Source organism: Mirounga angustirostris, unplaced genomic scaffold (assembly GCF_029215605.1).
Source record: "Mirounga angustirostris isolate CCGP_5_RB_7025 unplaced genomic scaffold, mMirAng1.0.hap1 SCAF_6, whole genome shotgun sequence".
NCBI classification, from domain to species: Eukaryota; Metazoa; Chordata; class Mammalia; order Carnivora; family Phocidae; genus Mirounga; species Mirounga angustirostris.
The window spans coordinates 69,299,130-69,308,214 of record NW_026991714.1 but is presented as its reverse complement, the minus strand read 5'-3'; the positions used below and the strand labels follow the sequence as shown (position 1 = coordinate 69,308,214).

The 9,085-nt window shown below is 41.0% G+C and overlaps 1 long non-coding RNA gene across 1 annotated transcript; it reads right to left on the bottom strand.

The window, feature by feature from the left end:
• Positions 1–2,058: 2,058 nt before the first annotated feature.
• On the bottom strand, positions 2,059–8,232 carry LOC135364647 (uncharacterized). Its single transcript, XR_010412091.1, has 4 exons — positions 8,104–8,232; positions 7,472–7,574; positions 6,333–6,473; positions 2,059–3,135 (listed from the first exon to the last, which is right to left on the bottom strand). It is a non-coding gene; the product is annotated as an uncharacterized LOC135364647 (long non-coding RNA).
• Between the last annotated feature and the right edge of the window lie 853 nt (positions 8,233–9,085).

Genomic DNA, 9,085 nt, shown 5'->3' with positions numbered 1-9,085 from the left:
ACCAAGTTTGTTAAAATTGGACTTGTTTTACAAATGAATTAGTCTTGATTTGGTTATCTCTGGAAATGAAGGTAATTTTAGAGAAAAATTCTGTTTCAATAACACATCTTTATAAATATTAAATTTTAATACTATTTCTTATAAATCAGATTAGATCCTGAATTTTTCTGGTTTCCTCAAATATCCAACTAAGGTTTCCAATCGTCTCCCATTCTCTTGACTTAAAGTCATTAAAAACTAAAACTGTCTTTTTCCTAAAAGCCCTAAAACTGATGATGGACAACTTGAGGTAAAACTTGAGAGAAATTGCCACAACAGTTCATGTACAGACAATGTTCTTGCTTGTTAATCTGTGGGGATAATAATAGGACTCCATGGGCATATGATTATTTGAACAACTGAAATATGGGATTGATTCCCCAACAATCGTGTAACTCAGCTATCATCTTGACCAATTCTGTGTGGCTGGGATGACAAAATCGTTCCTTAAAAGCCACTCCATGGGGTTAACTATGGACTTGTGGAGATAACGGATGACCCCACTTTCCTTATGATTGGACTGGATGATGCACTCGGGATGCTTTTATCTCCTGAGACAAGTCTTCTCCCACTTGCCAGCTTTAATACAATCACCTTTTTGCACCAAAGACATCTCAAGAATTATTTCTTGGCCGTGGGCTCAGGCCCCCAATGCTGCTCAAAACTATATCACTTGGCGAGGCCATACTTACCTGTTTGTCTTTATGCCTTGTGATTTCTTTTCTTTTTTTTTTTTTTTTTGAAACTGGACATTTGAATATTATAATGGCATTCTGGACATCATATTCTCCTTCTTTTCCATGGTTTGCTGTCCTACGGATTGTTGAGAGCTGTAATAATCCATTCTTCAGTGACTTTTCTCAACTATCTTTGTAGAGACTTTATTCCTTGATGTGTATAGTCACTGAAGATTGTTCATCACCTTACATTCGGCTAGTGAGCTTGTGCTTTGGTGTTTTGACAGAGATTTCCTTGAATGCCAGGAGAATAAGAGAAAGAGAACAAAACCTTCTCTGAGTCTTGGCAGACTGTCTCTGTGGTGGGCACTCCTTCAACATTGAGCCAGGCTTGCACTTTGCTGAGGGATCAACAGGCTTGGGGTCTGAGAGTGTAGGGGCTCCTTGGATGTTTTCCAAGCAGCCTTGTTTTTCCACTGCATATGCGTGTGGCTTTCTAAATTCCTCAGTATATAGAAGGGCTTTGAAATCCCCTAATTTCCCTAAGAACCTCTTCCAGGCTTTCCTTCTCCGGTTTTAGGATGGCTGTTGCACTTTTCATGGACAATCTTCGGCCCCAGGCGGTTGTTATGTTGCTCCCTCACATTCCGATGCTTCCACAACACCCACCACGTTTCCAGCCTGGACGAGTTCCAAGCTAATGAAACAGAAACAAGTGCCATGTGTCAGAACTCCAGGCCCCTTGGACGGATTAGAGCACAAGTACCCATAGTTTGTGACCAGGGCCTGCTCTGCTCCTTCTAGAATCTGAGGCCAGGGTCCCACACTGGATTTGTGGGCTGCCCACCTTCAGCCCTGCCCCTAGCTGGGGAGGGGCAGGGCAGGGGCATGTGGAAACACCCCAGAACTGTCCTACCATTTTTTTTTTTAAGATTTTATTTATTTGACAGAGAGAGACAGCGAGAGAGGGAACACAAGCGGGGGAGTGGGAGAGGGAGAAGCAGGCTTCCCGCGGAGCAGGGAGCCCGATGCAGGGCTCGATCCCAGGACCCTGGGATCACGACCTGAGCAGAAGGCAGATGCATAACGACTGAGCCACCCAGGTGCCCCCTGTCCTACCATTTTGAAGTTGCCTGTTCCTTAACCCAGCGTTAATTAGCTCGGTTGCCATAAACTGTTTTTCAGAGTTCTGACAAAGTTGGCTCTGACAGTTTCTGGTTGTTTTTCAGTGTTTTTCTGTTGGTGGACAGGAAACAGGAGGTGCCTTCTCTGTCTTTTTCTGATGTCCCTCTGAAACCTTTGGGTTTTTTTGAAAAGTAAAATTTTAGGCCCAAATCATATTTTTTTTTAAAGATTTTATTTATTTGACAGAGAGAGAGACACAATGAGAGAGGGAACACAAGCAGGGGGAGCGGGAGAGGGAGAAGCAGGCTCCCGGCTGAGCAGGGAGCCTGATGCGGGGTTTTGATCCCAGGGCCCTAGGATCATGACCTGAGCCGAAGGCAAGCACTTAACGGCTGAGCCACCCAGGAGCCCCAGCAAATCATATTTTCGTATGGTAAAAAAAAGATCTGTGAAGTAGTCTATTTCCAGGGATATTGAAAATGAAATAACTTCACATTTTCCACCCCTGTAACCTCAGAATTTTACAATATTGACATACTTTAAAAATTCAAACTCTGTTTCTATTACCCTTGTGTATTGGCCTTAAAAAGGGAATCATTTATCAAAAGTATCTTATTATAAAAATTGAGACAAAAGTATGAAATTCTAACAAATATGTGATGATAAACATGTTCTTGTATGAACTGGCATATGAACCCAATGTCAACCCGAGTCCTGAGAAGCAAAAACCCTCCACCTCCACATCTGCCCTCAGGAAAATGTCTTTACTGTAATATATACAGAGTATTACATGAGTTATGCTCAGCACTGAGTTTTAAGATAGAATTTTGATGCCCATGTTAATACATTTGAGAACAAAATGGCTTTTGAATTACCAACATTTTGCCATCATGGGCCCAGGGTCCTGGTCTAATAATAGATATTGCAGAATATTTTATCTTATTCTGGCTGCTGTCCTCCCTTTCTGAGATTAGACAGAGACCCTCTGAGGAGAGAGAGGACAAGGAGACCAGGACGGGCCGCCTGGAAATCAGACTGTGACAACGTCTCCACGAAGAGCTGCACCCTGCCCTCTCTCGCTGCATCCTGGGCAGGGGTGCAGGATGACCCCAGACGGGCTTGAGGACCTGAGAGTGGGGATGACCTGTCCCCGCTCCCCAAACCCAGGTGCAGGAGCTGGAGCTGCACTGGGCCTCCTCGTTGGCTGAAAGATGGGAGACTGGACCGAGTAGCATGCGCAGGTTTCCATTTGTCTTCACCAGACAACAGCATATATTTTGAACACCTTCAAGAACTGAGAAAGAACAAGAGGGAGAGAGGGAGAGAGAGAGATGCTATCTGAAAGCAGGGACACAACAAGAGGGACCACAGGGGGAGTGACCTAGACCGTACAGGGTGAGGACCAGGTTGGACACTGTGGACGCTGGGACAGATGTCACCGCAGACAAACCTGACACATTAGCAACGTAGATGCTGCCCCAGCTACCATGAGTGAGAACAAAGGGACAATCACTAGCTGGGTTTAAATGTCACTAAACAAAATCTAGTGCACGTACACCAAAATTACGCTGTCTGGCATCAGGCAAAAGAGGCACCTCCTAGCATTTAAGGTGACAGAAAAAAAAAAATACTTCTTTTGCACACCTGGGCACATGCTTTATAAAATTAAAACATTTCTGAACCGGAAGAAATCTTAAAAGTTGTCTAGGGACGCCTGGGTGGCTCAGTCAGTTAAGCGTCTGCCTTCAGCTCAGGTCATGATCCCAGGGTGCTGGGATCGAGTCCCGCATCGGGCTCCCTGCTGCGCAGGGAGCCTGCTTCTCCCTCTGCCTCTGCCTCTCTCTCTCTCTCTCTATCTCTCATGAATAAATAAATAAAATCTTAAAAAAAAAAAAGTTGTCTACTCCAACCTTGTCAGGTAGCCAATAAAAGAGCAAAAGCCTGGCGAGGTAAGGAGACGTGCACATACTGCGGCTCGAGTTAGCGGTACGGGCAGACCCAGGACCCAGGGTCCTGTCTTGCACTTTAGACTTCTTTCCTCTGCATCACACAAAAGGCTGTATTTGTGTGAATGCAATACAATCATCGTTTCAAAATAGGGGCAGCTCCATGTGAACTGTGAAGATACTCACACAGGCTTAACAGGTAGGCACGTTTGGCATGCCAGCTTATTATTCTTGCTTTCAGTGACTATTAAAAATATGCCCTCTGGGTGTTAGAAGTAATTTCTGCTTCTGGGCTTGCTAGAGGCAAGGAAAAGGACACTTTATTATCATCACAACTCAAAACAGTAGTTAAAGCCACTTTTGAATATTTTATCACCAACCTGTCTACTACATACTTTTAAATTAGTTAGGAAATCAATCTAGAGTAAATCTGACTTAAATCTGAAATGACAAATGTAGTTTGCAAAACTGCAAACTGCAACTAGAAGGAAATTATACCAGATATTTTCCCAGACGGTTTTAAAGATGTTTTGTTTTTTGATATAAATGCTTTGATATATGCCATTTCAAAGTCTTATTATTAGACTGATTGTTCCAGGTAAGAGTGAATAAAACCCTTTGTGTCCTTCTGATTATTTGTTACAATTGTGTTTCCTTTGTCAACAAAGCAGAAGTACAAGCAAGTGCAAAATCTTACAAATTTTGTTCATTTTTTTGTATTTTATGTCATACAAATTTTGATAAGTTTTCTGATCTAATGACCTTCATTTCCTAACATCAAATCTGACATTTTTCCTATTTTTTTAAAGGTTTTATTTATTTATTTGACAGAGAGAAACACAGTGAGAGAGGGAACACAAGCAGGGGGAGTGGGAGAGGGAGAAGCAGGCTTCCCGCTGAGCAGGGAGCCCGATGTGGGGCTCGATCCCAGGACCCCGGATCATGACCTGAGCCGAAGGGAGACGCTTAACGACTGAGCCACCCAGGCGCCCCACATTTTTCCTATTTTTAAGCTTCACATGTTTCACTTGTGGCCCATTTTAAGCCATTTTTCCTAAAATTAATAAATGGATATTTTGTCTTCTGTAGTCATTTTCACTTAATTTAATTCTCTTTGGGGTATTTCTAGATGTCACCTATTTATTCTACTAATCACAGGAACCATAAATAACAGTGAACAGAAATAAGCATATGCAAATAATTTTTATACCCATCAGTACATTTGATATTCAAAACAATTTAGTGAGGTAGAAATCATTTTTAAAAATAAGGATAACAATGGGTTAGCCTGGTGGTGGGTATTGAGGAGGGCACATTCTGCATGGAGCACTGGGTGTTATGCACAAACAATGAACGTGGAACACTTCATCTAAAACTAATGATGTAATGTATGGGGATTAACATAAGAATTAAAAAAAAAAAGAAAAGAAATAAAAATAAGGATAACAGTAGTAACAATAGAGTGCTATTGGTAGGCAAGTTTACTTATCACTCTCAATGAAAGATGAATTTTTTTAAAAAGCTCAGGGAGTTTAAATTGCCAAGGTCAAATAGCTGGCATTCCATATATATTTCAACTCAAATGTTAACAGAGTATTATTTTAGAATAAAGCCATTTCAGCATAAACTTAAGAAAAACACTTAACAAATGTAAAGTGATAATAAAAAAATGTAATGTGACATTATTCAATCACGAATAAAGAGAAAAAAACAGGGTTAGCCAAATTGCCAGAAAGATGTGTCTCCACTTCTCTGACTCCTGCTGAGAGGCCACCACAGGCCTCAGAGAGAAATTAGATGCACTGTGCCGTCCCCATATGTTCTCCTGAGAGCAACATGGTGACAGGAGATGCTGATGAGAAAAATGAAGTCAATAATATCAGGAGTTAAACCTGTCCTGGGTGTGGTGTTCTAAAACAGACAGATATGTGCTTGTATATAGACAGCTGCTAAAGCCCAGTGGTTAGACTTGAGCATATTTAACTTTTCTACATATCTACTTTGAAAGAAGCGTGTATCAGGATTCTGCTTTTGGGTAAGATGCAGCAGGGTGCAGAACACAAATTCACAATACAAATAAATCTTATTTTATTTTATTATTATGTTATGTTAATCCCCATACATTACATCATTAGTTTTTGATGTAGTGTTCCATGTTTCATTGTTTGTGCATAACACCCAGTGCTCCATACAGAATGTGCCCTCTTTAATACCCACCACCAGGCCAACCCATCCTCCCACCCCCCTCCCCTCTAGAACCCTCAGTTTGTTTCTCAGAGTCCATCGTCTCTCATGGTTCGTCTCCCCCTCCGATTTCCCCCCCTTCATTCTTCCCCTCCTGCTATCTTCTTCTTTTTTTTTTTAACACATAATGTATTCAAATAAATCTTATTTTAAAGACACCAGAGCACTGTACATGCAACAGGGACCAATGCACTGCAGTCAAGAAAGGAAAGAACCCTTCCAGGCACTTCCTCTCACCTTCCCTCCTTTATCTTAGTCATAAGATTTATCATTGCCCACATTACACAGGGTGGCCACTTACCTGAAACCCTTAAATCCAAATATCTTTGTGAATTCAGATGTTTTCTATGTTTAGAAAAGCAACACAGTGGATATATTCTACTTCCATTATGCTCCTCATAGGACCTGGGGTGGCGACCCCAGATGAAGCACATTAGTAGTTCTGTAACAGAGATATAAATATTGACTGGAATTGTGATGAACAAAGGTTATAAAGAGTCTTTTGTTAATTCAAGCCAGGAGAGGCCAGATGAGTTACGACAAAACTTTTGGTTTTTTATTTCAGAATTGTGCCATACAGAGTGTAGAGATTTATGATATTTTTATTGTTGTCAGAGAGCATAGAGATATATGATATTTTTGTCATTGTCAGTAATTGCCTATATGCCCCACTAAAATGCAGGTCCTGTGGGGGCAGGGACACTTCGAATGGGACAGTACATGACTCCTAAGGAGCTCTCAATAAATGAATGAATGATGCTTTGCAAAAGAAATGCCCAGGAAACAAACAAAAAAGGAGCTGCTTTGTCGACCACAAAACAAATCTGAGTGCTTTTTATTTCTTCATCAGTCTTGAGTCACGAGTAACAAGACTTCAGCTCAACACATTTGGGTGTCTCGAAAAGTTACAGTCCTTGTATATATTGAGACAAGAACAACTGCAAAAGTTTAATGTAGATGGAGCCCAGAGAATCATTGATAACGTAGCATTTCTAACATTTCCTACTTGAAAGGGGGGAAGTAATTTTGCTCATGAAGATGATCTCCATAAGAGCTCTTCACTTAAAAAGCACCATTTCTTCCTGGGGAATGACAGCTTATAAACAAAATACTATGAACTGTTTGTGTAGTAAAAATGCAAGGAACAGGGATCATCCCAATACACAAATATATACTAACAGCGCATTTAGCAAGAGAAAACAGGAAGAATATAAGATTTACATTGTATCCATTTAAAAGACATTTCTTCATACAAAATATCTCAGCTTTTCATGCTACTGCAATCTTTGTGTTAAATTAGATCTTGAGAGGTCACGTAGAATTTATGCCTAAATCACATGGGGATGGAAAGTGGAAAAGCTATCTAGGAGTCAATTATTAAAATAAACATAAATGAGCACAATTTATAAAAATGCACCAATCAGCTAGTCTTCATCTTACCTTATGGTATGTCTGAGAGTGTATAAAGTCTGTTGCCAAGATACACAAATGCAGATAACACCCTTGACATTGTTCCTGAGCTCACAGGATGTGTTTTTCTTTCCTTAAGCAGCAAAAACAATACAAGAATGTCAGTTAGAGGCATGAGAGCACATTCTTCTGATAATAAGAACTGAGACAGAAAAAGCACCAGTCTGAGCTGGTAAAGAAGGGTGGGGCTTGAACAGAACCTTCACTGCTGTTTAGAGTGTGGGTGAGTGGGAGCCACAGGGAAGGAAGTTTCCTGATGAAGGAAAAGCATATGCAAATCTACCACAGGGGAACCAAGCATGACAGAGGCAATGGCTTAAGCTGAAAGCAGCGCTCAGCTTTGGTTTCTGGTGTGGCCACTGTAGGAGGGACATGGCCAGGGATTAAGCATTTACGTCTCCTAGATCCTTCCCAGGGATTGTCACAGTACTTAACAACCTTGCTGGAGAAGTAGCTTGTAACTGAACAACTAAATTGTATATTCTGTTTGCCAACACAGACTTCTTCTGACCACACTGGTTTGGGGGAGGATCGGTAGGGGAAAAAATGCAGGATAGCTCTGAAACATGATTTAAATAGCATCATCCCCATGTAAAACGCACCTGATCCTGTCCACATTTGCAAATATCACCAGTGTTTGTGAGCATATCCGCAATGCTTTATACTGCTCTACACATCACGCTGCTTATAAAACCTGAGCAGAAAGCATGTGATGGGAAGGTGGTAAGGCAGTGTAGCCATCAGGAATGTGGCCTTTGGAATTTGACCAGTCCCAGAACAGCACTCACTGAATTAGTAATCATAAGCAAATGACCTAATTTGTCAAAACCTTAACGTATCTTACATGACAGTTATAGATAAAGCCAGAAAAGCATTCAGGACAGAGTTTGAGTTCAGTGTGTGTCAGCTGTTGGTATTATCACGTAATTGGCTCTACTGCCGAGTATTGTTCAAGAAATGGTTGGTGACAATTTTTAAATATTTTAAATTTCATTAGCAACATTAAAATATGACTAATAGAACTGTAATCACCTTGTCATTTTAATAATTTATACAGTCTTACATAATCTTCTGCTTCACAACAAAACCTACTGTTAAATGTCACATTTGTTATCCTACTACGCAGGGAGGAATTCATCCTCTGAGCTCCTCATCTTAGAGCTTGTTGCATGAGGTTGTCTATGCACAGAGCAGCTCGTTCACAAAACAGCCTTTGCAGATCAGCACACCTGCCCCAGTGACCTCAATGCCCATGACAGACCTTGGGGATGGTGGTCATTTTGTAGGAAATGGGTAGATTGAAGAAATAGGAGGTAATGAAGGTTGCTGCAAAGACTCATCTCATATTGCATCCACTGAAACTGCTTAATGCCAAGTCTGGATGTTTCTCTGTTAGTAAACATTTCCATTTTTCTGAGGAATTTGGATATTGGCTTCACTTTGACCTTTATAGGAGAAAAGTATAGAGCTTTCAGGACTTGACAACATGGCAACTTCAACACAGATTTCTTAGAATCCTCATTTTGACACCATAATATGTAGGACATGTCTCGCCCAGTGTGAAGGAAACATTTTTCAGATAGA